The following is a 27,877-nucleotide window of genomic DNA, read 5'->3' as shown; positions in this document are numbered from 1 at the left end:
CTTAATGACAAAGTGCCTCGCTGTCCCCAGCGTGGGGACGAGGTCCCCCGTGGAGCCACTCCCCCTGTGGAGTCAGAATGGCAGTTGCACTGTTTCTTCATTCCTTGTTAGATCCACAGGCATGTTGTCTAACCTCTGGGAGCTTGAGCCCTGTCATCAAATGGTAATATTTGGTGGTTCTTTATAAGGATTGATGTGAAGCCCAGGTGAGAGAGCGAGTCTAAAAACCACTTCCTCAGTTTTGTTTTGTTTTGCTTTTTCAGAAATGTTCGGGGCCAGAGTCTGGTTATATATGAATGCAGATCCTCACCCATTCTCAAATAAACCCAGGAATCTCGACTGAAAGGATGGCTTCGCTGTAGGCCATTACCCCAGGTAATTATTTGTTTTTTTTAAATTTTAAATGTTTACATGTTTTATTATTTATTTGGTTGCATTGGGTCTTAGTTGCAGCAGGCGGGCTCCTTAGTTGTGGCATGCGAACTCTTAGTTGTGGCATGCATGTTGGATCTAGTTCCCAGACCCAGGGATCGAACCTGGGCCCCCTGCATTGGCAGCACGGAGTCTTAACCAGTGTGCCACCAGGGAAGTGTCGGCAGTTATTTGTTAAATAGACATTTAAGACTTTTTTTTCAGGCACTTAATATGTGCCAAGCACTGAGAAGTAAGACAAAAGAAAAAAAATACAGAACGGATCCTTGCCCCCTAACACACGCAGAATTGCTGAGGATGGAGCTTGTAGGTGGGAGACAGATAAGTAAACAGCTCAGCCTAACATGGTAAATGCAGTGATAGAGACCATGTACAAAGTCCTGAGGGGATAGAGAAAAAAGTCATCAAAGACAGATTGGAAGGGAGGGAATGAGTCAGACAAGCCTCCAGGCATGATGATGCTCAGAGGTAGTTCTCAAATCTGGCTCCTCCCACCCCCGCCCCCGCCCCCGCCCCCGAAATATTTACTTATTTATTTATTTTGGCTGTGCTGGGTCTTAGTTGTGGCTTGTGAACTCTCAGTGGCGGCATGCATGTGGGATCTAGTTCCCAGACCAGGGCTCGAACCCCGGCCCACTGCATTGGGAGTGCAGAGTCTTACCCCCTGGACCACCAGGGATGTCCCCCAAATCTGGCTTTTTATCAGACGTACTGGTGGAGTCTTTTTTAGAACGCATCTGAATTTTCTCAGTGGTATCTCACCATGTGCCTTTGCTAATTTTTTTTGCCAAGTTCCTTTGGTGAGTCTGAGGCACATCCAGGGTTAAGAAACAGGCAAAGGTATGAAGAGTAGGTGTCCAAGGCAGATGGAAGAGCTTCCATAAAGGCAGGTAATGCCAAACACCAGGAAGCATTTTAGGAAGTGCAAGTGAGGGGGAATGTCAAGAGATGATGCTGAAGCCAGGTCATGGAGAGCCTTGTGTGGTGAGGTCAGAAATTTTAATTTTATCGGCCAAAGGTAGAGGAGTCATTTGTGCTTTTAGAGTCTGGTTTCGGCTTTGGCCTTTGGCAGCACTTTGGAGGAAGAATTGATGGTGGATCAAACAAGAGGCAGATCATTTAGGTTTCTTCTGTAATCCAGACAAATAATGAAAATGTATTGAACTAAGGAAATGGCAGTCTCACTGAGAGTAAAGTACAGAGGTAATCAAGGTGGTAGACTCTATAGAACTTGTAGAGATGGGGGCTAAGGGAGGATAGCATAGGAGAATTCACAGGTTACTGGTTTGAAAAGTGAAGTCATGGTAATACCGTGGATGCAGAGAATACAGGACAGATAACACATTGACGGGAAGGACTTTGTTCTGTTCTGGTCCTGTTTACTTTGAGGCAACTGTCAAGTGAGTATAGATTCACTGTACAGTTGGATATTGAGTACGGTCAGCCTTCCATATCTTTGGGTTTCCCATGTGTGGATATAGAGGGCCAACTGTGTTCCCTGTACTCCACTATTTTATGGAAGGGACTTGAGCATCTGCAGATTTTGGTATGCATGGGGGGTACTCCTGGAACCAATCCCCTGCAGAAACTGAAGGGCAGCTGTATATCTTTGTGGAATTCTAGGCTAGGCTATCATTTATTGAGTAGCTGAAACACAAACATGGCATTGAGTTTTACCTACGTTCTCAGTCTTTGGGGAAGCTTCATTATAAATAGTAGTTGAAGAAATAGGTTGAATTGTCACCCACAAAGAGGATATTGAATGAAGGGTTAGAGTCCTGAGGACAAACCTTTGGAAATGTTGATATGAAGCAGGGGGAAAAGGAACAGATGATTATGGGGGCTGGGTAGAGGAAGTGAGAGAAGAATGGTGTGTTGTCGTAGCTAAGGAATACATGCTTAGCAGTTTCATATGCTTTAGAGGAGTCCATTAAAGAACCTACTGGATTTGGTATTAAAGAGATTATTAGGGACTTTTGTGAAAACATTCAGTGAAACATAAGTTAGAAGCCAGAGTGCAAAGGAGCTAAAGAAGTGAATCTAAATTATTTTTTCAAGGGGAGTTCCCTGGTGGTCCAGTGGTTAGGACTCGGCGCTTTCATAGCCGTGGCCTGGGTTCAATCCCTTGTCAGAGATCTAAACTAAGATCCCTCGAGCCGCTCAGCGTGGCCGAGGAAAAAAATAAATAAAAGCAATTGTGAAGAAGTTTAAAATAAATAAATTTTCAAAAAGTTTAGCTAGGAAGGATAGAAGAAAGTGATTGTTATTTGAAGTTTCTGGCCAGCTATTATTGATAAATGATATCCCCTGGATAAGTCAATAGAAAATTACAGTTATACCTCTGGTGAAGCATCCTATGTTATTGGCAAAAATACTGTCTCTCTGATGCACAGGAGCCGCTCTTACTTCTGTCATGCAGCTTGAGGATTCCCTGGACTCCCCCATTTGTGGTTCAGTAATGATTCCAAGCAGTAAAATCACTGATGAACTTAACAAAACTGTCCTCCAGAAGAACTGAATTGTACAAAAATTTGCAAGATTCATAGTCATCTACCAGCAGTTTTCCCTTAAAAGAAAAATTTCAGTATACCCTGTTGAGATTTTTTTGGGCTTAGCTATCAGGCCAATGATGATTTTAGTTTTAGGAACATAACCACACCCACTTATGGCCTTTGAGAGGAACTATGGAAACATGTTTCTATTGTTGATTTGCTGTAGCACTGTTCTCTCTGTTTTCTAAATTCCATGGCACTTATCTGTTATATGGCAGTACCTCCTATCTACTTTGAGAACATTTAGTTTGCTTTCTGGAATGTGGAAGTAAGCCAGCTCTCTGAGTGAGTGAAATAAAAAGCAGCCTCCATATTTTTTTTTTTACTAGAAAGTTTATTTTGCTAACTAACTTCTCTGTTAATAATTATTTTAAAGTATACAACATTTTGGGCTTCCCCGGAGGCGCAGTGGTTGAGAGTCCACCTGCCGACGCAGGGGACACTGGTTCGTGCCCCAGTCCTGGAAGATCCCACATGCTGCACGGAGCGGCTAGGCCCGTGAGCCATGGCCGCTGAGCCTGCGCGTCCGGAGCCTGTGCTCTGCGACGAGAGAGGCCACAGCAGTGAGAGGCCCGTGTACCGCAAAAAAAAAAAAAAAAAAAAAATGTGTACAACATTTTATTTGTACTTCAGTACCTTGATTTTTTCAAAGTTGCAGTTGACTGCAGTCTTGTTTCCTGCTCAAGTCAAGCTTGAAACAACTGATGTTTGAGAAATCTTCCCTGAGTTTCATTTTCTGTCCTTGCATTGTCTAGAAGGGTGAAACTTGTTGAATTAGATTACATCACTGGAAAAACACAGCTTCTGCAGACTTTTAACTTCCTGGTATTATATTACTGGTTTTTCAAGTATGAGAAGTTCTTTGAGTGAAATTTATATTCTTCAGAAACATAGTGTCTATTCTGTTACTTCATATTCCCTAGTTTGCAGCACCCTTAAAAAATGTAATTGAATTAGAATTAGTGTTAGGAAAGGGCAGGACTCTCCAGCTGAACTAGCATATTACTTTTTTAATTTTTCACACAAGGACTGTGTAACTCATGCTATTTTTCTGCTCTACTTTTCAGGAAGCTCCTAAATTAGGCCTTATTGAAATTAAATTTCTTGTACATAAGTTTTGATTTCTCTCCCTTTCTAAATTGCCTTCTAAAATGTCTTTTTCTTTATACTTTAATGTTGAAAGCTGCCCTGCATTCTTTTCAGAAGCCTGAAGAAAGTATACAGTTAATATTTAATAAATTTTAAAAATCAGTTCACAAGACAAATACATGTTTTTGATTGTACAGAAACTATAAATACTGTCAAGATGTGATCAGTTTCCCATTAGCAGAGCTTATTATGCACTCTGAATTTTTGGGTGGTAATGCATTCAAAAATGTAACATTGTCAAGTTTCTGTACCCAAGTATTCAATGACTTGGGTCATGTTTCTTAACCTTTTATTGTCCCTTCTCCCTCTCTGAAAGGAAACGTTTAAGACATTTCTTTCCTATGAATTTCCCATGAATTTTAATCCCACCAATATATATTATATACTTCTTTACGTAATGTCCATATACTTGTGCTTTATATGTAAAAAGAGTAGGATGTGTTCCACTAACCAGTTTTCATCTCCTTGAGGATGATGTCACTCCTGATGAGAATGCATGGATTAGGATCATCCAGTTAGGCAATGAACTTCATTGGGTTTACAGTTGGGTTTGTAACTTTTTTCCCATCAGGCTGATATACATTCATTAGATAATGAAGGTCAAGTTTTCAAGACCGGTTTTGTTGGGTAATTTCCTGGCCCAATTCCCAATAAAATGTTTCCATATGATAGAACACTTGGTTTGATTTCCCTTGGGTGTGGTTTTCTCCATTTTTGTCAAAGACTGGCTAATAGCTGTTTGGCTAATACATTGAGTTTGTCTGATGTTTTTCGCATGAATAGACTGGGGTTGTGGGTTTGGGGAAGCATACTGCAGAGTTGAAGTTCCTGCCTCATCACATTGTGTCAGGGGTTACCAACACGACTTAACCACTGGTGATGTTAACCTTGATCACTTGGTTTGAGGTTGTGTTTGCCAGGTGTCTCCACCATAAGTGTGATTTTCACTTTGCATCCTTTCTTATTTGGAAGTGTTTCACCAAGTCCAGCCCTCGCTCAAGATAGGGTGGGATTAAGCTCCACTTCCTGGAATGGGGAGTATCTGTATATATTATTTGCAATTCTTCCATAAGGAAAGTTTGTTCCTTCCCCCACATTTGTTTATTCATGCATTTGTATCAGTATGGATTCATGTATATTTATACTGTGGGTTATAATCCAATATTACATTATTTTGTTACTCAGATTGTTTCAGCTTTGGCCGCTGGGAGCTCTTCAGGTTGGTGTCTATTATGTCCCTTTGACATGCCCCCATCCTTTTGTGTTTTGTGCACTTTGTTTCTGTTCCGGGTTTCCCTGGTGGCTCAGTGGTTGAGAGTCTGCCTGCCAGTGCAGGGGACACGGGTTCGAGCCCTGGTCCTGGAAGATCCCGCATGCTGTGGAGCAACTGGGCCTGTGCGCCACAACTACTGAGCCTGTGCTACAGAGCCTGCAGGCCACAACTACTGAGCCTGTGCTCTAGAGCCTGAGAGCCACAACTACTGAGACCGCATGCCACAACTACTGAGGCCCACGCACCTAGAGCCCGTACTCCACGAGAGAGGCCACCGCAATGAGAAGCCCACATGCCACAACAAAGAGTGGCCTCTGCTTGCTGCAGCTGGAGAAAGCCAGCACGCAGCAACGAAGACCCAACACAGCCAAAAATAAATAAATTAACATTAAAAAAAGTCCCCCACTATTATTGTGTTACTGTTGATTTCCGCTTTTATAGCTGTTAGCAGTTGCCTTACATATTGAGGTGCTCCTATTTTGGGTGCATATATATTTATAATTGTTATATCTTCTTCTTGGGTTGATCCCTTGATCATTGTGTAGCATCCTTCCTTGTCTCTTGTAACATTCTTTATTTTAAAGTCTATTTTATCTGATATGAGTATTGGTACTCCAGCTTTCTTTTGATTTCCATTTGCCTGGAATATCTTTTTCCATCCCCTCGCTTTCAGTCTGTAACTGTTCCTAGGTCTGAAGTGGGTCTCTTGTAGGCAGCATATATATGGGTCTTGTTTTTGTATGCATTCAGCGAGCCTGTGTCTTTTGGTTGGAGCATTTAATCCATTCATGTTCAAGGTAATTATTGATATGTATGTTCCTATTACCATTTTCTTAATGGGTATGGGTTTGTTTTTGTAGGTCGTTTTCTTTTGTGTTTCCCACTTAGAGAAGTTTCTTTAGCATTTGTTGTAGAGCTGGTTTGGTGGTGCTGAATTCTCTTTGCTTTTGCTTGTATGTAAAGCTTTTGATTTCTCCATTGAATGTGAATGAGCTCCTTGCCAGGTAGAGTAATCTTGGTTGTAGGTTCTTCCCTTTCATCACTTTAAATATATCGTGCCACTCCCTTCTGGCTTGTAGAGTTTCTGCTGAGAAATCAGCTGTTAACCTTATGGGACTTCCCTTGTATGTTACGTGTCGTTTTTCCCTTGTTGTTTTCAGTAATGTTTCTTTGTCTTTAATTTTTTGTCAATTTGAGTACTATGTGTCTTGGCGTGTTTGTCCTTGGGTTTATCCTGCCTGGGATTCTCTGCGCTTCCTGGACTTGGGTGGCTATTTCCTTTCCCATGTTAGGGAAGTTTTCGTCCATCATCTCTTCAAATATTTCCTTGGGTCCTTTCTCTCTCTCTTCTCCTTCTGGGACCCCTATAATGTGAATGGTGTTGCGTTTAATGTTGTCCCAGAGGTCTCTTAGGCTGTCATCATTTCTTTTCATTCTTTTTTTCTTTATTCTGTTCCACAGCAGGTGAATTCTACCGTTCTGTCTTCCAGATCACCTATCCGTTCTTCTGACTCAGTTACTCTGCTGTTGACTCCTTCTAGTGTATTTTTCATTTCAGTTATTGTATTGTTCATCTCTGTTTGTTCTTTAATTCTTCTAGGTGTTTTTTTTCTTTTAATTCTTGTAGGGCTTTGTTAAACCTTTCTTGCATCTTCTCGATCTTTGCCTCCATTCTTTTTCCACGGTCCTGGGTCATCTTCACTGTCATTTTCCTGAATTCTTTTTCTGGAAGGTTGCCTATCTGCACTTCATTTAGTTGTTTTTCTGGGGTTTTATTTTGTTCCTTCATCTGGTACAAAGCACTCTCTGCCTTTTCATTTTGTCTGTCTTTCTGTGAATAGGGTTTTCCTTCCCCAGGCTGCAGAATTGTAGTTCTCCTTGCTTCTGCTGTCTGCCCTCTGGTGGCTGAGGCTACCTAAGAGGCTTGTGCAGGCTTCCTGGTGGGAGGGACAGGTGGTGGGTAGAGCTGGGTGTTGCTCTGGTGGGCAGGGCTCAGTCAAACTTTAATCTGCTTATCTGCTGATGGGTGGGGTTGCATTCCCTCCCTGCTGGTTGTTTGGCCTTAGGCGACCTAGCACTGGAGCCTACCTGGCTCTTTGGTGGGGCTAATGGCGGACTCTGGAAGGGCTCCCACCGAGGAGTACTTCCCAGAACTTCTGCCACCAGCGTCCTTGTCCCCACGGTGAGCCACAGCCACCTCCCCTCCTGCCTCTGCAGGAGACCCTCCAACACTAGCAGGCAGGTCTGGTTCAGTCTCCTATGGGGTCACTGCTCCTTCCCCTGGGTCCCAGTGCTCACACTACTTTGTGTGTGCCCTGCAAGAGTGGAGTCTCTGTTTCCCCCAGTCCTGTCAAATTCCTGCAATCAAATCCTGCTAGCCTTCAAAGTCTGATTCTTCAGGAATTCTTCCTCCCGTTGCCGGACCCCCAGGTTGGGAAGCCTGACATTGGGCTCAGAACCTTCACTCTAGTGGGTGGACTTTGTGGTATAAGTGTTCTCCAGTTTGTGAGTCACCAGCCCAGCAATTATGGTATTTGATTTTATTGTGATTGCGCCCCTCGTCATTGCAGCTTCTCCTTTGTCTTTGGATGTGGGGTATCTTTTTTGGTGAGTTCTAGTGTCTTCCGGTTGATGATTGTTCAGCAGTTAGTTGTGGTTCCGGTGCTCTCGCAAGAGGGAGTGAGTGCACATCCTGTACTCCGCCATCTTGAACCAATCTCTGAAATTAATTTCATTTAACCCTTTTTACTTGAGTTTGGATGGTGGAGGCACTGATGGTAGTATAAAACCCCAAATTGGAGACAGTTGAAAACTGTAAGTTTCAAACTTAGTAGGAATAGGTTTGTAGCTATTATATTTGCAGCCATTACAGTTTATACTGCCTTGACGAGCAGTGAGTTATGGGCAGCAGTTCATACACACATGTGCAAATTCATGTGTATATATACTTCCAAACCAAGAGAAAATTCTTCTCTATATGAGTTTTTGTTATTGGTATGGACTAATATTTGTGGATTTCTAAGGTTTCCAGGGATTTCGGGAGCAGGGCCTCAGGGAATGTGAAAGGTTTCCTGAGCTTTTCACTTGACTCCAGTACATGATTAGAACACTCCAAAATCTGTACTTTGAAAACATTGATAATTCTATGTCTCTGTATATAATTTCCCATCAGTACTGTATAGTTTTGAGCCGGCTTTATAACACAGCTGTATGTTGCCTTATGATGTTTATTACTAACTGCTTTCATTTCATTATTTTTCATGTGTCAAAGGTAAAGTTTTTACGAGTAAGCTCAGATTGAGTTTAGCCAGTGATTGATAAGCTGGCCAGCAGAATGTTCTGGATGTGGTCGAGGCACATTGTAAGTTGAAGACATGATCATTAGTAGGAAATGTACCCATTCTCCACCAGAATAGGCCTGAAGTGTTGTGTGTTTTTTTTTTTCTTTAGTCTTTCCATGTCTTCTTTTCTGGATACAGGTACAGAATGAGCACATGTTGTTGGTGTACACCAGGTGGTATTTCCACCATTGACTTCCTGCAACGCTATGCATCCAAGACCCACTCCAGTGAATTTCAAACAGCTGATGAAGACCTCTGCTACTGCTTAGAATGTGTGGCGGAATACCACAAAGCAAGGGATGAATTGCCATTCTTACATAAGATACTTTACATTAATTGGGCAGTATTTTTCAGATCTTGATAACTAGGAAGAGAATAAATTTAAACTCTGTTGGAAGCATTCAGGGAACTGAAAACGTGATTTAAACTGTGAATGCTAATATACGTGTAGTATGTAACTCATAGCCTGGTAGATAGTAGGTGCTGAATAAATGCTTATTGATTGATGGAATTGAATTGAAATCTAAAGCAGAATTTTATAATCCTCCACTTTTAGACATTTTGATGTGAAACAGTTTCATGAAATGAAGTGACGTATGGGGTTTTTTTGGGTTCATGTTTTAATGTCATTGTGTTTGACTTTCTTAACAGCCAGGTATCTGAATGGCTTGGGTTATTCTTTTATTGGCTAATAGTTCTTTTTTCCCCCCCTCTTCATTTTTTAATGTTAAGTGCTATAAATCAATAAAGACAAACATTTTTTTCATTCACAGGAACCAAAGTGAAACATATAATTTTAAATATGTGGCTTTGAATATTGGTTTATTATATTTATCTGATGAGAAATGGAATACAGACCATAGAGTTACGTATAATAATATAGAAGAGAGGAGGGGATGATAAGTTATGAACATTTTGAGGAAAACTTTATGTTTACAAAGTTGCCTGGCAATGAAGCTAACCAATGCCTTTATGCTAAAGCTGATGTTTCAAGGTAATTACCTATGGCTGGAACGTAGGAGGGAAGTCAGTGAAGGCCCAGCTTGTGTAAAGAAGCTCCAACTTCTCATTTCCTTTTCAATAGAGTATAGTTGACAGTGCTGTTGATAACAAAACTCTGCAAGAGCAATGTTGTAAACATCTCATGCTCTATGTACTCATGTTCATGTATCATAAAAGCCACTTTTATGTTCAGTGACTGTTTTCTTTAATATAATTTTTTTTTTTTGGTACGCATGCCTCTCACTGTTGTGGCCTCTCCCGTTGCTGAGCACAGGCTCCGGACGCGCAGGCTCAGCAGCCACGGCTCACGGGCCCAGCAGCTTTGCGGCATGTGGCATCTTCCCGGACCGGGGCACGAACCCGTGTCCCCTGCATCGGCAAGCGGACTCTCAACCGCTGTGCCACCAGGGAAGCCCTGGTACTTCTTTAAACTTCTGAATTTTTATGCTTAGGAAAAGGCTTTCTAGAAGGATCGTCACATCCAGTATATTTTGTTGCTAATAAGATATAAAGCACACTGCCCGTTTTACTTTTCCTGTAGGTTTTATGGGAATTAGAAACCTCACGTCTCATAAATCACTTTGAAAAGGCCATGAAGGGAGAAATTGGAGACGATGACGAGTTATATATAGTAGACAACAATGGAGAGGCACAGCTGTTTGACCTTACTGGGCAAGACTTTGAAAATAAGCTTCGAGTTGCTCTTCTTGAAATACTGAAATATCCTTATTTGCTTTTACATGAGCGTGTTAGTGAGTATCTTGGGTGTTTCACAGTTGTATCATTTTTATATTTTAAGAATTGTAAGAATTTGGGTTTATCTATATTGAAAATCTGTTTCTTAAACATATACTTAGGATACTTTTTTTTCCAAACGTTTTATTTTGAGCATTTCCAAACCTAGAAAAGTGAATTACACAGTGAATACCATATACACACCACATAGATTGTACAGCTGCTGATATCTTGCTGTATTTGCTTTATCACATATTTATTCTTCTATCCATTCAATTAATTTTCATTCTTGGAATTTGTCTGTAGCAGGGTTTTTCATACTTGGAACTGTTGACATTTTGGACTGGATAAATCTTGGTGCGTGAGGGACATGCTGTTTATTGTAGGATGTTTAGCAGCATCCCTGGCCTCTCTCCACTAGATGCTGGTAGTGACTTGCTCTCCCCATTACCCTAGTTGTGACAAGCAAAATTGTCTCCAGATATTGCCAAACGTCCCTTGGGAGTTGGGGGTCAGGGCCAGTGGGGGACAAAATCGCCAGGTTGAGAACCACTGGTCTGTAGTAGTTTTCAGTAATCACAATGGCATAGCATATTATGTCTGTCTAGATTTTGGCCATTTATATTTGCATTTCTTAATATGAATCTCTTGAAGACATTTTCCTGATCTGTCAAATCTAACAAAATAACAGTACCTTTAAGGCACCCACTACTGTATCTAGTCCACATTCAGATTTTCCCAGTAGTTGCAAAATGTGTTTTTTGGATGATTTATTTAAATTAGAGTCCAATCAGGGACTGTGCATTTGGTTCCATTTGGTTCCATATTTCTTACGTCTCTTTTAATCCAGAATAGTTTACTTTTACGTATGTGTGCACAGGTATAGATATAGTTAGATAAATAGACAGATGGATAGATAGATAGATAGATTTTTTTTGTCATAACTTTGACTTGCTGAGACCAGATGGTTGCCCTAAAGAATAATGTGCTTCCTGGACTTTTCTGATTTCTTCCTTGTCATGTTATTTGACTTGTTTCTCTATCCTCTGTATTTTCAGTAAATTGAAAAGTATATCTAAAGATTTATTAGATAAATCAGTTCTTTCTAAATAAATTCAAAATAACTAGATTTTTAAATTCGAACAAGTAATTTTTCAAACATTTATTAAAGAGTACCATATCCAGAAAACTGTATAAGCTTGATTTTTCATAAACTAAGCATACTTGTGTAGCTGGCACCCAGGTCAGAAACAAATCATCATCAACACACCAGAAGCTCTCCTCTTACTTTTCCAGTCATTGTCCCTCCTTCCCAAAGCTAACCACTGTCACTACAATATTCTTTGAAGCTTGACAAAATAAAGTTGATTCATCTGATATGGTAAACGTATGAGCCTATTCAGTATACTTTTGAAAGAGTGATGAAGAAATTTCCATGAAGCAACAGGGATTAAGATAGTGCTGGTACAGATAGACTCATGGAGCAGTGTAGAGACTCCAGAAGTAAACTGAATATATTTGGGGAACTTACTCTTTGCTGATGATAGCATTTCAAACCAGTGGAGAAAATGGATTACTCAGTAACTGAGAGTAGGACAAAATAGCCATTTGTGGGGCAAAGCTGATTTTATCCCTGTGGTACAAGATAAAGTCCTCATGGATCAAAATGTAAAATGCTAATGGAATTGGACCTATAGCCATACTTCTAAGAAGGTGCCCTCTGGAGATAATTATGCCCAGTGTGAAAAAAGATGTTTGTACTAGGAAAGTCAGAGCAATTCGTAGGCACACACTATGATCAACCTACCGGTCTTTCAGCAGCTAAATATCATTCCTACATTTACAGCATTTTTATGCCTCAGTTTAAAAAAAAAAGGAGCAACTTTTCATTTACTTACAGAGCAACTGAAGGAGCCAAATTTAGGGAATCTTGATACGTTGATAAGATTTATGTCTTATGTTTACTGCCTTATTTTTTCTATTTAGATGAATTATGCGTTGAAGCACTTTGCCGGATGGAACAAGCTAACTGCTCCTTTCAGGTTTTTGACAAACATCCAGGGATCTATTTGTTTTTGGTCCATCCCAATGAAATGGTGAGTGTGTGTGTTAGGCAGTGGAAGAGGGGATATTTTATTTTTGCACCTATATTACAGATAACTATAATAGAGGTTTTTGATGTGTACTTTGTTTAAAATATTTGCCAAAGTTATTCTCTTGTTGTTGTAACATTACTGTAGTTCAGGAGGGGGTGCTGGGGGGCTCAAAGAAGAGGGTTAAAAGAGTAGGGAAACAGTTCTGACAGGTGATGCTTCAGTTTAAAAGACAAATGAGGGAATAATCTGAACTTTCAGTGTGTTGACCTGAACTAACGAAGAAGGAGAGTTCTCTCTTGCTTTTCTTGCTTGCCTGCCCCGCTCCAAGCACATGGAAATACCAGTTAAAACACTTGAAATAATTATTTTGCTAATAGATGAGATTTTTAACAGGTGATGGGGTAGAGGGGAGAACAAGGAGATTCAGTTCTTAGGTGCCAAACAGGAAGAGGAACATGAGAATCAGAACAGTAGGTAGACAGAAGCAGAGAGCAACACCAGAGGCTTGGAACCTGACTTTGAGCTGATTGCTCGAGTTTGAGGACTTAACATCATGTGGCGAGGTAGCGTGTGCAGTAGGACCTGTGCACATTGGCCTCTAGAACTGAGTTACAACGTTAAGACAATAGCCACGAAGTGTTGCTCTGCCAATAGAAGGATAGTAAAGAGGCTTTCTTTTTAAGTGGCGAAGAAAGAACACGGTAATGGCGTTTCCAGTCAGAATGGTGGTGAATTTCTGTCTCCTTTGTGCCAAACCCAAACAATGATAGAAAAGAATTCAAAAAGTGGAATTCTAAAAGGTATAGTCACACTTTTTAAAGGGTAAATGTTTCTTTGGACCAGTAATGGAACAGAAATACAAAGTGATACATGGTGGAAACCTGTATGTCGGCCTGGGTGGCTGTAGGTAGCAGGGGACTGAGTTTGTGCATGATAATAAGAATTACAAGTCTACTCCAGGCAAGGGTAGAACCAGAGTCGAGGCCTGTGCTTAAAATAAGGGTGGGGCTTTCCTGCCTGTGAAAGAAGACTGACAGAAAGTACAGCCAGCTGCTCTCCGGGACTGGCTTTCTTAAAGCTGCAAAGCAGTAGAGGAAGCAGGTCCAGCTGAGCAACCAGGACCTGGGCCAAGCACTTGCAGACTGGGTGACTGGGTCTGCAGGGCCAGGAATGACTGTATTCTTCATTATATATGTGTTTTTGTAGGTGAGGATACTGAGTCAGGAGACTTAACCACAGTTACACAGGCTAGTATGGTGACTGGGATTTGTATATAGGCAGCCTGATCCAGAGCCCTAATGCTTTTTTTAAAGTTTTTATTTGAAAATACTTTAAAATTTTCAGAAAATTCTCAAAAATAAAAAAAAGTAGAAAACACCTGTATATTCTTTAGCTGTATTCACCAATTACTAATGTTTCACTCCATTTGTTCTATCATTTGCTTTCAGTTAACTACAAAGCTGTTTGTTTTCTGACCGTTTGAGAGTAGGTTGCATGTATCATAGCCTTTTGCCCCTAAATACTTCAGTGTATATTTCCTAAGAATAAGTATATTCTCACAATATTATAAACTTCAGTGACTTTAACATTGACACAGTAAGGTCTGTTTTCCAGTTGTGTCGTGTGATCCAGTGTACTTTGTAGCATATTCCCCCTGTACTCCAGTATCCAGACAAGGATCAGGATTTACATGTAGTTGTGTTACATTAGTCTCCCTTAATCTGTAACATTTCCGCAGCCTATCTTTGTCTTTTATGACAATTACATTTCTGAAGAATAGTCATTTCTGCCTCCCTCCCATTTACAAAAAATAGAATGCTTTTCATTTTGGGTTTGTCTGATGCTTGCGCATGGTTAGGCTTCGGTTATACGTTCCAACTGGAATACTACATAAGTGAAGGATGTTATGTCCTTCTCAGGCTGTCAGATATACGGCATGCCATATCATCCGGCCTCTCATGGTGATGTTAATTTTGATCATCTAGTTGAGGTGTTGTCCAGTTTCTTCACTGTACAATGTCTATTTCTTAAGTACTCTAAGATCACATAAATACCTTACTCCTCACCAAAATGTTCTCCTAAATTTAGCATTACCTGATGGTTCTTCCCTGAGCCAGTTTTTCTAAGATTGCAAAATAGTTTCAACCCCAGCACTTTACACGTTTACCAGTCAGCACTTGACATTGATTATACTATAGTCAAGAGCCATTTTCCCTGCTCTTCATTTATTCATCTGTTTATCATAAGTTATAGACTCATTGATTCCTTTGTATTTTTTTTCGATAGCTTAAAATCCATTACTTAATTATGTTGGCATAGAGCCCATTCTTTTGTCCACTAGTTCTATGTTTTGCAAACTTTTCTGCCCATAACCTAAGTAAAAATATTCTTCATCGAGTTCACACACATATAGACATACGTGACCTAAACATTTCACAAAACAGTACTTACTGTTACTATGAAGGAAGCCCACTGATTTTTTTAAAAAAAATTATTTAGTTTTTAAGGTTGGTTGTGATCACTAAATTCAGTTTGTAGTGCAGAATAAATTTAAAATCACTTCCCTATGCTATATCGCCATGTAGAGGTGACCTTTGATTTCTTCTGAGGTTTCTCTTTTCATTTTTCCTTTTTTAACTTTCTATTATGGAACATTACAAACATACAAAAATAGATTGGTGTAGTGAACCCCCATATATCCATCACTGTGCTTCATCTGTTATCAATATGTGGTCAATATTCTACTCCTGTTTAGTTACCGCAAATCTTAGACATCAGAGCATTTCATCCATAAAATACTTTAGTTCGTGTATCAAAAAGGTAAGTGCTCTTTAAAAAGAACAATTACATCGACACACTTATTATAATAATAATAATATATTTCTAGTCAGTATTGGAGTGGAAGTTACTCTCTCAAAAATGCTTTATCAGGGTTAGATCAAATCAGGATCAAGTAAGGTTCACATGTCGCATTCCAGTTGACCCTTGAGCAACAGGGGTTTGAACTGCATGGGTCCTCTTATACACAGATTCTTTTTAATAGCATGTAGTATAGTACTACACAGTTCGAGGTTAGTTGAATCCATGATGCAGAACCAGGATATGGAGGGCTGCCAACTATGTTATATTCGAATTATATTAGTGTATTCAACTACGCAGAGGGTAGGTGCCCCTAACCCTTGTGTGTTGTTCAAAGTTCAATTGTAATTAGTATCTTCCGTCTTTTTTTTTTTTCTGTCATCATGGACCTTTTGGTTTATTTCCTTTAAATGTCTGAAAATCATGTATTTTTCCTAAAGTACTTTATTCTATATGATAGTTTTTTTCTTCCAGTTTTATTGAGGTATAATTGACATACAGCACTGTATAAGTTTAAGATATACAGTGCAATGATTTTTTTAAAGTATTTGATGTATCTTGTGTCCTCTGTAATCTGTAGAGAATCTTATTTTAACTGTATTCTTTCTGTAGACAATTGTGTGTTAAATGAAGTAATGAATGTGTTACACTTTTAGGTTTCACGTTGGGCTATCCTGACAGCAAGAAACTTGGGGAAAGTGAACAGAGATGATTATTATGACTTACAGGAGGTTTTGACTTGCCTTTTTAAAGTTATTGAGTTGGGGCTTTTCGAAAGTCCAGACATTGATACTTCTTCTGTCCTTGAGAAGGGTAAACTGATTCTTCTGCCTTCACACATGTATGATACTGCCAACTACAAAAACTATTGGTTAGGTGAGTATTGTTCCTACACACATATAATTAGTATTTTCCAATATTTCTTATGATTATCCTGCAAGGGAAGGGATCTCTTCTGGTAATCTGATCAAAATTGCTAAATAAAGGATTTCATAGTTCACAATTCTTGTTCTGTCATTAAATTGACTATTACAACATCTTGTCTTTAAACATTTCTTATCCTAGAAATCATCTGTGTAAGAGGTACATTTTCAAGTATGGCAAATAGATCTTTTATTTAAGGCAGTATTAGATGTTACCGTATTAGCACAGCAGCTGAACTTAATAGGGTTTTGATCTCTTGAAACAGAGGTTTAATACCTCTTTTCCCATCTGTAAAATATTTCCTGGCAGAAAGCGATACTAACTTTGGTTTTCATCAAGTTGTATATTGACTTAAAGTAGTTCTGTCCTACTTCATTGATTCAGAGTCTTACAGTCATGTGTATATTTGGCAGTGACTGGTACTTGAAATATAGTGATCTTAAAATTTAAGGGGTCTTTGATATTATGAGATGCAAAATGTGTGGTAGTCATTTTGGAAATGGTTTTCTAACCAGGTTCGTGCCATTTTCCCTTTTTATTCAGTCTAAAGTTCTGTTCTTAGGAGGAGGAGTTGTATATGAATATCTCAGACTTCAATGTCTGAGGCACTGGATACTGTTTGGTTTCATCTTACTGTCTTGTTATTCTTTTTGCCAACTAAACTGGAGAAGACATTAGAACAGTTTTATTTAATCAATTCAAGAAAACTATACGTGATCTTACAGGTATCTGCATGTTGCTGACCATTCTTGAGGAGCAAACCATGGATTCACTGTTGTTGGGCTCAAACAAACAGAATGATTTTATGCAATCAATACTTCACGCCATGGAGAGGCAATCAGATGGTAATAAACTTTATTTGCTGACTATTGTGATGATGGTGCACTTTGAAAATACTAGTGTCACGGTAAGAACTTGGGTGTATGATGTGGAGGAAAGAAAGAATGACCATTTTATGGTTTTGGTCACAGAGTCAGAATTTTTAATTGGAAAGGACCTTCAGAGTTTAACTCAGCACGTTACTTTCATAAAAGAAGAAACTGAAGCCCAAGGAAGTTAACTTACTTTTGAAAAAAATAATTAATTAATTTTTGGCTGTGTTGTGTCTTTGTTGCTGTGCATGGGCTTTCTCTAGTTGCAGCGAGTGGGGTCTACAGATTCCTTCTTTAACATCTTTATTGGAGTATAATTTCTTTACCATGGTGTGCTAGTTTCTGCTGTATAACAAAGTGAATCAGCTACACATATACATATATCCCCATGTCCCCTCCCTCTTGCGTCTCCCTTCCACACACCCATCCCACCCATCTAGGTGGTCACAGAGCACCAAGCAGATCTCCCTGTGCTCTGTGGCTTCTTCCCACTAGCTATTTTACATGTGGTAGTCCATGCCACTCTCTCACTTCGTCCCAGCTTACCCTTCCCTCTCCCCGTGTCCTCACGTCCATTCTCTATGTCTGCATCTTTATTCCTGTCCTGCCCGTAGGTTCTTCAGAACCTTTTTTTTTAGATTCCATATGTAAGTGTTAGCGTACAGTATTTGTTTTTCTCTTTCTGACTTACTTCACTATGTACCACAGACTCTAGGTCCACCTACCTCACTACAAATAACTCGATTTCGTTTCTTTTTTATGGCTGAGTAATATTCCATTGTATGTATAGCCACATCTTTATCTATTCATCTGTCGATGGACACTTGGGTTGCTTCCATGTCCTGGCTCTTGTAAATAAAGCTGCAGTGAACATTGTGGTACATGACTGTTTTTGGATTATGGTTTTCTCAGGGTATATGCCCAGGAGTGGAATTTCTGGGTCGTATGGTAGTTCTATTTTTAGTTTCTTAAGGAACCTCCATACTGTTCTCCATAGTGGCTGTATCAATTTACATTCCTACCGATAGTGCAAGAGGGCTCCCTTTTCTCCACACCGTCGCCAGCATTTGTTGTTTGTAGATTTTTTGATGATGGCCATTCTGACTGGTGTGAGGTGACACCTCATTGTAGTTTTGATTTGCACTGCTCTAATGATTAGTGGTGTTGAGCATCCTTTCATGTGTTTGTTGGCAAACTGTATATCTTCTTTGGAGAAATGTCTGTTTAGGGCTTCTGCCCATTTTTGGATGGGGTTGTTTATTTTTTTGATATTGAGCTGCATGAGCTCCTTGTAAATTTTGGAGATTAATCATTTGTCTGTTGCTTCATTTGCAAATATTTTCTCCCATTCTGAGGGTTGTCTTTTCATCTTGTTTATATTTTCCATTGCTGTGCAAAAGCTTTGAAGTTTCATTAGGTCCCATTTGTTTGTTTTTATTTCCATGTCTCTAGGCGGTGGGTCAAAAAGGGTCTTTTATGTCATAGAGTGTTCTGCCTATGTTGTGGCAGGCGGATTCTTTACCACTTCACCACCAGGGAAGTCCCCTCTTTAAGAAACATTCCATACTTGTCTTCACCTAACTAATGACTTTCTTCCTTATTTGAGAGCTTCCTAGACATAAGACAGCTTCAGTAGAGGATAAAAAAGTATATGAGCAGTTCTACACGAACGACTATGATAAAAAAAAAAGTAGACTCTAAGAGCCCTGAGGGAAATAAAGCAGAAAGTTCTAAGGTTGACAGTAATTGGGTGAGTTAGAGCACTTGCCTCCTAAGAATACTGCGGAAGATGACAGGTGGTGCTAACAGTGAAGCCATTCTGGTTCTCACTTGGAAAAAGCCAGCTATCTGTTTTTTTCTGTAGGTGGTGTATCTTTATGTGAGTGTCAAAAATAAATCTGGAAAGAAAGAGTAAGATCTTACAGATGCTTGACTGAGGGCTTCTAATTTCCTTAGAAGACATTAAGGAGCAAGTGAAGGTCTTTGAGCAGGGCAGTGTTTTGCCCCTGCATGTAGAGAAGAGGGGAAGGACCGGGCATAAGAGTGTGTGAGTAATGGGAATTCCTGCCAGTTGGATGGAATGGAGATAACAACAAAGCCATGTTGAGAATGGATGGATAAAGAGTATGTATCTCTGCTTATCCAGTGGATGAGGGGTTCAGTCCTTTATTCCAACCGAATGACACACACAATTCAGGATTTCTCATATCATGGACTTTGTTTAGATCTGAAAATACCAAGTTTTTCTTTCTCTCCCTTTTTTTTTTTTTCTACTTTACCTCTATTATTTATTGAAGGATGGGAGTATAAAGGTCTGGAAGAAGCAGAGGAGGAACGATTCTTTCAGGTTGGCAAATAGGGTGAGAAAGTTGAGTTTATCTGGACTATCTCAGTTTGTTCCACACAACAAGATTTCTTAACAGAGGTGTATTGCTTTAAAAAAAAATGCAGACATTATTTAAAAGTTTGCCAGGTTTCTAAAACCTGTAGTTGACAACACTTTACTTTAAATTACTTCCTGCTTTGCTTTCAGTTTTGTTGCTACCCAGGTAAAGAATGCTTAATTCTCAATATATTTTAGTCCCTTTCTCTAATTGTGTTGTAATTTGGCAAATTACTCCATTGTGTTTCAGATGATAGTGTGGATCCTTTCTGGCCAGCGTTACACTGTTTCATGGTGATTCTGGATCGTCTTGGATCTAAGGTCTGGGGTCAACTGATTGATCCTATTGAGGCATTTCAAACCATTATCAACAATGTGAGCTACAGGAAAGAGATCCAGAACATACGGAACAGCTCTGTGAGGTTCGTTCAGTTCCTGTGTCAGGATTTCCAACAATCTGTATGAGGAAGTCTACTATAATTGACTTTAACAGTAGGATTTTTCTCTTCTTTTTACCCTTCATTTCAGTAATTTCTATTTGTTCTTAATATTTAAGGACCAAGTCAGAACCGGAGTCATATTTAGATGATATGGTGACTTGCAGCCAGATGGTATACAATTATAACCCTGAAAAGACCAAAAAGGTATAAAACATTTTGAGAATTCAGATGATATTGTATTGCCTTTATATTGTATAGTCAGTGTTTTACGTGGTTAGTTGCATTGCTGATTTTATGATATGTAGCTATGCTGAATCAACTGTTGCATAAAACAGTTTCTGATTGAACAGTAGCTCATGAGGAAAAATGGTCTGTAATGAGAGCATGCACAGTTTGAGAGATTAATTTTTAAGTACATTTTGGAAGGGTAGAACATTTATGGCATGAGGGAGATAAATCACATGACTAGAAATCAAAACCAACTGAAGGAAAGAGGTCCAGAGTACATGGAGGTTTTGTAAATTTAACCTTTTCATGAAAGCTTCACCTCAAAATTGGACTGTTTTCAATTTCTTGGGGGTCCATATATGTACATCAACACAGGAAAGTTGAGCAGTGTATTTTCTTGTTGGCAACTTTTGTGTTAAACCTGTCATGAATGGTGCTTGTTTATCTGAATGTCAGTATCTCTTTCATTTTAGGATTCAGGGTGGAGATCAGCCATTTGCCCAGATTATTGTCCTAACATGTATGAAGAAATGGAAACATTAGCTAATGTGCTTCAGTCAGATATCGGTCAAGACATGCGTGTTCATAACAGCACGTTTCTGTGGTTCATCCCCTTTGTGCAGTCCCTCATGGATCTTAAGGATCTGGGTGTGGCTTATATAGTGGAGGTTATTCATCATCTGCATTCTGAAGTCAAAGACGTCCTCAACCAGATGGACGCCGTGTGTGACACAGTCACTGAGGTTTTCCTTCTGATTTTGGTGTCAGTGATTGAACTGCATAGAAATAAAAAGTGTTTGCATTTGCTGTGGGTTAGTTCCCAGCAGTGGGTGGAAACCATCGTAAAATGTGCCAAGCTTCCCACCACCGCGTTTGCTCGGAGTTCTGAGAAGTCATCTGGAAACTGCTCCAAAGGCACAACAATGATATCTCTGTCACTGCATTCAGTGCCATCTAACTCTGTACAACTTGCTTGTGTGCAGCTGATCAGAAGTCTCCTTAAAGAAGGCTATCAGCTTGGGCAGCAGATTCTTTGTAAGCGATTCTGGGATAAGCTCAACTTATACCTACGAGGAAATATATCTTTAGGTTGGCAGTTGACTAGTCAGGAAACCCATGAGTTACAAACTTGTTTAAAGCAAATTATTAGAAACATAAAATTCAAAGTGCCTCAGTGTAGCACTTCTGTGGATCTGACTCCTCCATGTAAAACACCTCCTGCATCTTACAATAAAGAAGAAAGTGAACAAACAGGGAAGAAGTCTAAAAAACAAAGGCACTGTCTGGAAAACTCCAGCCCAACATTCTCTAAAGAACCGATGAAAGCTGATGCATGTCAAGTGAAAGAGAGTATTTTCAGCAAGGCACATAATGCCATAGAAGAGGATAATGAGCAAACTTATCTAAAAGATTTGAAACTCAAAGACCATCTCTCAGCTGAGTTGTGCTTGAAGCCGAGTAGTAAAAGGCTTGTGAATGAAAGAGCTCGAGGCCAAGTTAAAATAAGTACAGGGAAGCATAAGTCTGTAAAAGAGAATTCCTCATATACCCCACAGAACTGTACTTCAAGAAATGGTCCAGAAAAGGTATTTGACAGAGGAATAATCACATCAACAGGTTTGTTGACTGATTCTAGCAATGACTCTCTGGAAAAAGTGTCCACATCAGATGAGGATTTCTCTTTAAAGGATGATGCTCTTGGCAAAACCTCAAAAGCAAAAACTAAGGCACATAAAGATGAAATCTGTGCTAAGTTATTGCATGTAATGAAAAAGCAAGACAGGAAAAGTACCACTTTAGAGGAAAACCTGACTGTATCTAGCATTGAAAGTTTCTGTTCAAAGAAAGATACAGGAGGTCAGAAAGGAGATAGATGGCTTCATACACAATCTCTCTTTAGGCCCTAGTGGTGTTCTGGATGATAAAAATGGACAACAAAAACCTGAAAACAGTTTACTGCTGAAAAAGAAACAAGTACAGGAAGAAGAGTTGGACATTTTCTCCACCCCTGATATCAGTTGTCAAATACTAGAATGTCATGTTGGTAATAAAGATTTGGTCTCATTCACAGAAATGACCAATATTTTTGTGGAGAAAACACCTCCCTTTAAAGATCCTGTGACTGGACTTGAATCAAGAGATATGGGAATTAGCAAGAGTACTGTTGATTTTTCTTCTGATTTAAGAGAACAGGTCCTTAGCATCAGTCCTAAGTCTGACCCTTTAACAGATTCTCAGATAGACAGAGACCTCCACATATTATCTTTAATAGCTCAAGCCAGTGTTATTAAGTTCCCATCAGGTTCAACCCAAAGAAGTTTATCCCAGCTACAAAGAAAAGTTAAAGATGATAGAAGATGTTTGACAGCCAACCAAAATAGTGTCAGGGAAACCTGCTCTGGACACGTCATTATTATTTCAGAATCTGATGAAGATGATGATGATGATGAAAGAATTGTGGGTTTTAAGAAACACATTAAACAGGGTAAGACGTGCATTGAGAAAGGATGTCCAGAGCATCATACTTCAATAGCTAACACAAATGTGGAACAGAATGTAATAAAGGAAGAAAATACAAGGTCCCTTCTGCGGTTTGAGGAATCGGATTCTCATTTTTTTGAGTTTGAAAGTCCATGTGAAGTGTTTTCAGTTCGGCAAGATCAGAGACCAGACAACAAGAATTCAGTTCAAGAGAATGAAGAGAATTCGTGCTTGACACATGTAGGGGATATCACAGATGATTGGGGTTATGGTCCAGCTTATGTACCTGAAGAGGTCATTAAAAAAGCAGCAGAGGCAGCTTTGAAGGAGGGAGAACCTGAATCCAACAGTGACATAGAGGAGGATAATATATTTTTAACACAATGTGATCCAGAAGATATGGATTTATGTTCACAAATGGAGAAAGAGAATGATGAACTCATTGAAGTAGTTCATGGAAAAGATACAGTCCAGGTAGAAGAAGATTCTGTGAGTCGGCCTCAGTTGGAATCTTGGAGTAGCACAAAATGTAAATACCAAGATTGTGTGGAAACACTGGAAAACCAGGGTGAATACTGTTCCAAACACTCTGAAGCTAAAGCAGCAGATGAAGATACATTTCGTAGACCTGGCTTGCCTCTCTCTTCATCTAAACCTTCGAGACCTCCCACTGCTAAGATATTTACCTCCAGTAGTACTTCACGAATTGCTGGTCTTTACAAGTCTTTGGTAAATACGTCAGCGCTCTTACCAACTCTGCAAAATAAGTCAAGTGGGGTACAATCTGCTTTGAAATTACCACAGCCAGTCTCTGTGGTGTCTCAGAAGCCAGTGGCTGAAATGAAGGGTTTGTGCAACGTTCTCCAGTCTCATACTCCAAATAATTCCAACAGGCAAGGCTATAAAGTTCCATTTTGTGAAAACAGATCTTTTTCACCTTCCTCTCCGGTAAACATTTTCTTGTCAGCACAGTCCATCTCTGACACCTTCGTTAAAGAGGTCTTAAAATGGAAATACGCAATGTTTGTGGACTTTGATCAGTGCGGACCCCCTTCAACTCTTTGTCAGTCCATCACAAGACCTGTGCCTGTGAGATTTCAAGATGGTAGAGATTATTTTAATGTGTTTTTCCCTTTGATGATCCTGAATACTTTTGAAACTGTAAGTATATGTTCTAATCGTATACCTTCAGACTTTGAAATTACGTTTCTTTACCATGCTGAGTACGGCTAAAATAACTGATCACATTTTGATTTAGATGTAGCTTGTAGATTTCATGTTGAACAGACATTGTGCCCCACACTGTTCTAGATGCCGGTGATACAGAGGAAACCCTTAAACTCTGCCCTTCTGGAGCTTACAGACACAATTCAGAGTGCTAGTTTACCAAGTCCAGAGGTGGCACAGGAGGAGGAAACGTTTTTCGTTGTAAAATAAGGGAAGACTTCTCAGAGGACATAGTCTCTCATCTGAGTTTATTTTTTTTTGAAAAGTAGTGTAAACCTTTACTGAAGTTTTCTTGAGGAGGTAGCATAGGGCAAGTTACACTGGTCAGCACAAAGCAGTAAATCCCAAATTTCTCATCTGTCTTCCCAACTTCTTAGGCCTCATAGCAGCCTTTAGCTGCCCCCCTACCCCAACACATCCCATTCTGGTTCTTCTCTCTTTCTTACTGCCTGACTGGGATTGCCAAGAAAAATATAGGATTCCCAGTTAAATTTGAACCTCAGAAAAACAGTAATTCTTTAGTGTAAACATCCACCTGCACTTTGAAGGATGTTTTTGGTGTTCTCACAGCAGGTCGATTTTTCCTTTTTTTCAAATTGGTTAAAAAACAAAAACCCAAAAGGTGAGTGTGCAACAAGACTCTTCAAAACCAAGAGCACTGAGGTAAATACCCACGTATTCAGTCAGCAGATCCTCGGGTGCCTGATACTTGCCCAGTACTATCACAGACCTGGCGGGGGTAAAGTGGTGAACACGACAGACAAGGCCTCTGCCTTCTGGGAATGATCATTTCAGATCGGGACAAAAGGCTCTAGAGTGCTCTAGAATGATCTAGAACAAAAGGGAGCAGGCACTTGAGACTGAAAGGTGAGATGGCCTCTGTGAGCGATGGTATTCACACCGAGACCAGAGTGAGCAGAAGGAGTTGGCCATAGGAAGTATATCGCAGGCAGAGAGACTGCAAAGATCCAGCTTAGAATTGTTAAAGGCAAAGGAGATGTACTGCACAAAGAGGCAAGTTGGTGTCAATTTATGCCCTAAATTTCAGCCATTGTCGTAAGAATTATTTTACTAGTGTTTCAGAACCATTAGAAACAACTAACTGATAAAGGCTCTTCAGTCTCTCTCCTTAAGAACAATGTGAAATAGTATTACAAGAATGATTTTCTTACCTTACAAAATCGTTAGTTCAGTGAACAGTGTATACAGTTAAATAAGCTGGGGAATATACAGAGATTTTCTTCATCTTGGAGCTTATTTTTTTCTTGAACGTTTATCCTTTCCAGAAAACACTAAATTGCTTAGAGGCCATTCATAGCCCTTAAATTTAGGACACATTTGTGATTTTATTTTTCCCTTAGTTCAGAAGTATTTATATGTTTATCTTTAAGATTTCTTCCTTCAGGACATTTCTGTAGCCAGAACCTTTTCAAAACAGAATGAGCACAAGTTCCGTTTGTATATACACAAAGTTTAAGATAGTCAAATACTTGTGGAAGGCCCATTATTAAAAAAAAAAATCAGCCACTCTCACCTCTCCAAGTAATTATTTTTGATCCTTGAGGGATCCTTTTGTTATTTACTTCCATATTTCTAAATAACATGCCACTATTTTGACTTGTTAATTTTTCAGTACTAGATATTTTCTGTAATTACCCACTACAGGAAGTACCCTCTCTTCCCAGCCCTGTGTTCACACACACCTCTCCTGTTTTCCCATCCTCACTATGGAGTAGTCTTGTAATTTTTAGGTCAGTATTTGTTATTATTTTGACGATATAAAAGGTGTCCACTGGGCTTCCCTGGTGGCGCAGTGGTTGAGAATCTGCCTGCTAATGCAGGGGTCACAGGTTCGAGCCCTGGTCTGGGAGGATCCCACGTGCCATGGAGCAGCTATGCCCGTGAGCCACAAGTACTGAGCCTGCGTGTTTGGAGCCTGTGCTCCCCAACTAGAGAGGCTGCGATAGTGAGAGGCCCACGCACTGCGATGAAGAGTAGCCCCCGCTTGCCGCAACTAGAGAAAGCCCTCGCACAGAAACGAAGACCCAACACAGCAAAAATAAATTAATTTAAACAAAAGAGAATAAGGTCTTTGAATTAAAAACAAAAGTGTCCGCGACTAAGTCATGTGGTAGTTGTAACTACTTTTCGTTTCCGACTCTTTGCTTTCTCTGGATTTATTGTTTACTTAATTTTCTATGTACTTATTACTAATTTAGCTTCAGGCTGTCTCTTGGATGTTTAGGTCTCTCAGTATGATCAGGCACATCAGATAGTTGATAAATTTCATCTTCTTGGTTTAGGATGGTTAACCTGAAATGCTCACCATCCTCATCCTAGGGCTTGCATTTCCTTCTTTCCTGTGTTGGATATTTGTCTCCTGTACCCAGGGTTGTCTGTTTTTGTCACCCTCTGATTTTAGTAAGGCACATCCTTCAAGCTTCCTGAGAAAAGAATGTGTAGGAGATAAATTTTGAAACTTTGCATGTCTTAAAATTTCTTTCTATTTTGCCATCTCTGTCTTTGTTGTTGTCATCGTCATTCTCCTTCCTTGGAGACTTTCTCAGCGTCCAAGTCTATTGAAAAAATTTTTGAGCATATTTTTAGTTTCACAGTACTCTTGTCCTCTCATTATTCCTCTTTATAGGATTGTGTGCTTTCTTCATGTGCATAGTATTTTTTACTACCTGAAGTTAATTAATGATAAGTTTAAAGTTAGTTGAAAGTTTTCTTCTCTTTTCATTGTCCCTGTTTTCCCAGTTGCTTTTTTCCTATTCATTTTAGTGTCTACAGACCTTTCATGTTAACTCCTTTCTTCACATGTCTAATGATTTTTGTTGGTTTACTCACATTTAAGAACAGGATACTAACAAGCAGATTGGAGCATTGTTCATAATAGCCAAAAGTTGTAAACAGCCGAGATGTCCATCAGGAGATGAATGGGTAAACAAAACATGGTATATGCCTACAATGGAATATTAGTCTACTATTAAAAGGAATGACCCGTTCTATGTACTTTTACCTGTTCCTTGATGAGCCTGGAAAATATTATGCTAAGTGAAAGAAGCCAGGTACAGAAGGCCACACATTGTGTAATTCCATTTATATGAATTTTCCAGAATAGGCACATCCGTAGAGACAGAAAGTGGATTAGTAGTCGCCAGGGGATGGGTGAGGGAGGGGTGTGGGAATTAGGACTGACTGCTAATAGGTATAAGGCTTGTTTTGGGATGGTGGGAATGTTCTGGAATTAGATAATGGTGATGGTTACACAAAATAGTGAATGTACTAAAAACACACTGTAGTGTGCACACTTTAAAGTGGTGAATTTTATATTGTGAACTATATCTCAACTTTTTAATGCTATAAGAAAAGAGGATGCATTTAAATAATGACAGGTCAAAAGAGATGCTTAGGAAAAGAGATACTTGTACTAAAATGGTCCTTTATTATTTGCACTGTGGAAGTCAAATGTGATCTGAAGGACACCATCACATGGTGAAATCCAAATTAGTTTCATTCTTTATATTAAGATTACATGCTTAGGTATAGTTATAATCTATATTTTGTTACATGTAAGATTTTAAAACAGATTAGAAGCTCTGAGTGAAAGGGATAGGCTTGTTGACCATTTGGCATTTTATTGGGAAGCCTCATCCCCACCCTCATGTCACTGTTTTTAGTCTTTTCTTTTCCCCTCTTAGTGAGGTCAGATTTCCCCAAGAAGAATCTTCAGATCGATTGCCTGGAAAGCATAGGCTTGATGGGGAGCTGACTGTGGGGTGAGGGTGGGGGCAGAGGGAAAGGTCCAGGCATTCAGTATCTAAATACTTGCTTAATTCCCTGTTTAAAAATTATTTTATTTTTAAAATTATTTTATTTA

At 39.5% G+C, this 27,877-nt stretch overlaps 1 pseudogene across 1 annotated transcript in view; it reads left to right on the top strand.

Annotated features, from left to right (window-relative positions):
- Window positions 1-293: 293 nt before the first annotated feature.
- LOC308609735 (putative helicase senataxin) overlaps window positions 294-27,877 on the top strand; it is a 70,022-nt pseudogene continuing 42,438 nt past the window's right edge. Inside the window, exons 1-9 of the transcript in view lie at window positions 294-375; window positions 8,886-9,069; window positions 10,291-10,501; window positions 12,471-12,580; window positions 16,096-16,315; window positions 17,089-17,208; window positions 19,869-20,040; window positions 20,175-20,262; window positions 20,760-23,928. The product of the transcript in view is annotated as a putative helicase senataxin (transcript). The remainder of the gene's footprint in view (window positions 376-8,885; window positions 9,070-10,290; window positions 10,502-12,470; window positions 12,581-16,095; window positions 16,316-17,088; window positions 17,209-19,868; window positions 20,041-20,174; window positions 20,263-20,759; window positions 23,929-27,877) is intronic.

The sequence above is a fragment of the Mesoplodon bidens genome (assembly GCF_964165515.1).
Source record: "Mesoplodon bidens genome assembly, chromosome: Y".
Taxonomy (NCBI): domain Eukaryota; kingdom Metazoa; phylum Chordata; class Mammalia; order Artiodactyla; family Ziphiidae; genus Mesoplodon; species Mesoplodon bidens.
The sequence above is the reverse complement of the archived record's forward strand: the minus strand, read 5'-3'. Positions and strand labels throughout refer to the sequence as shown.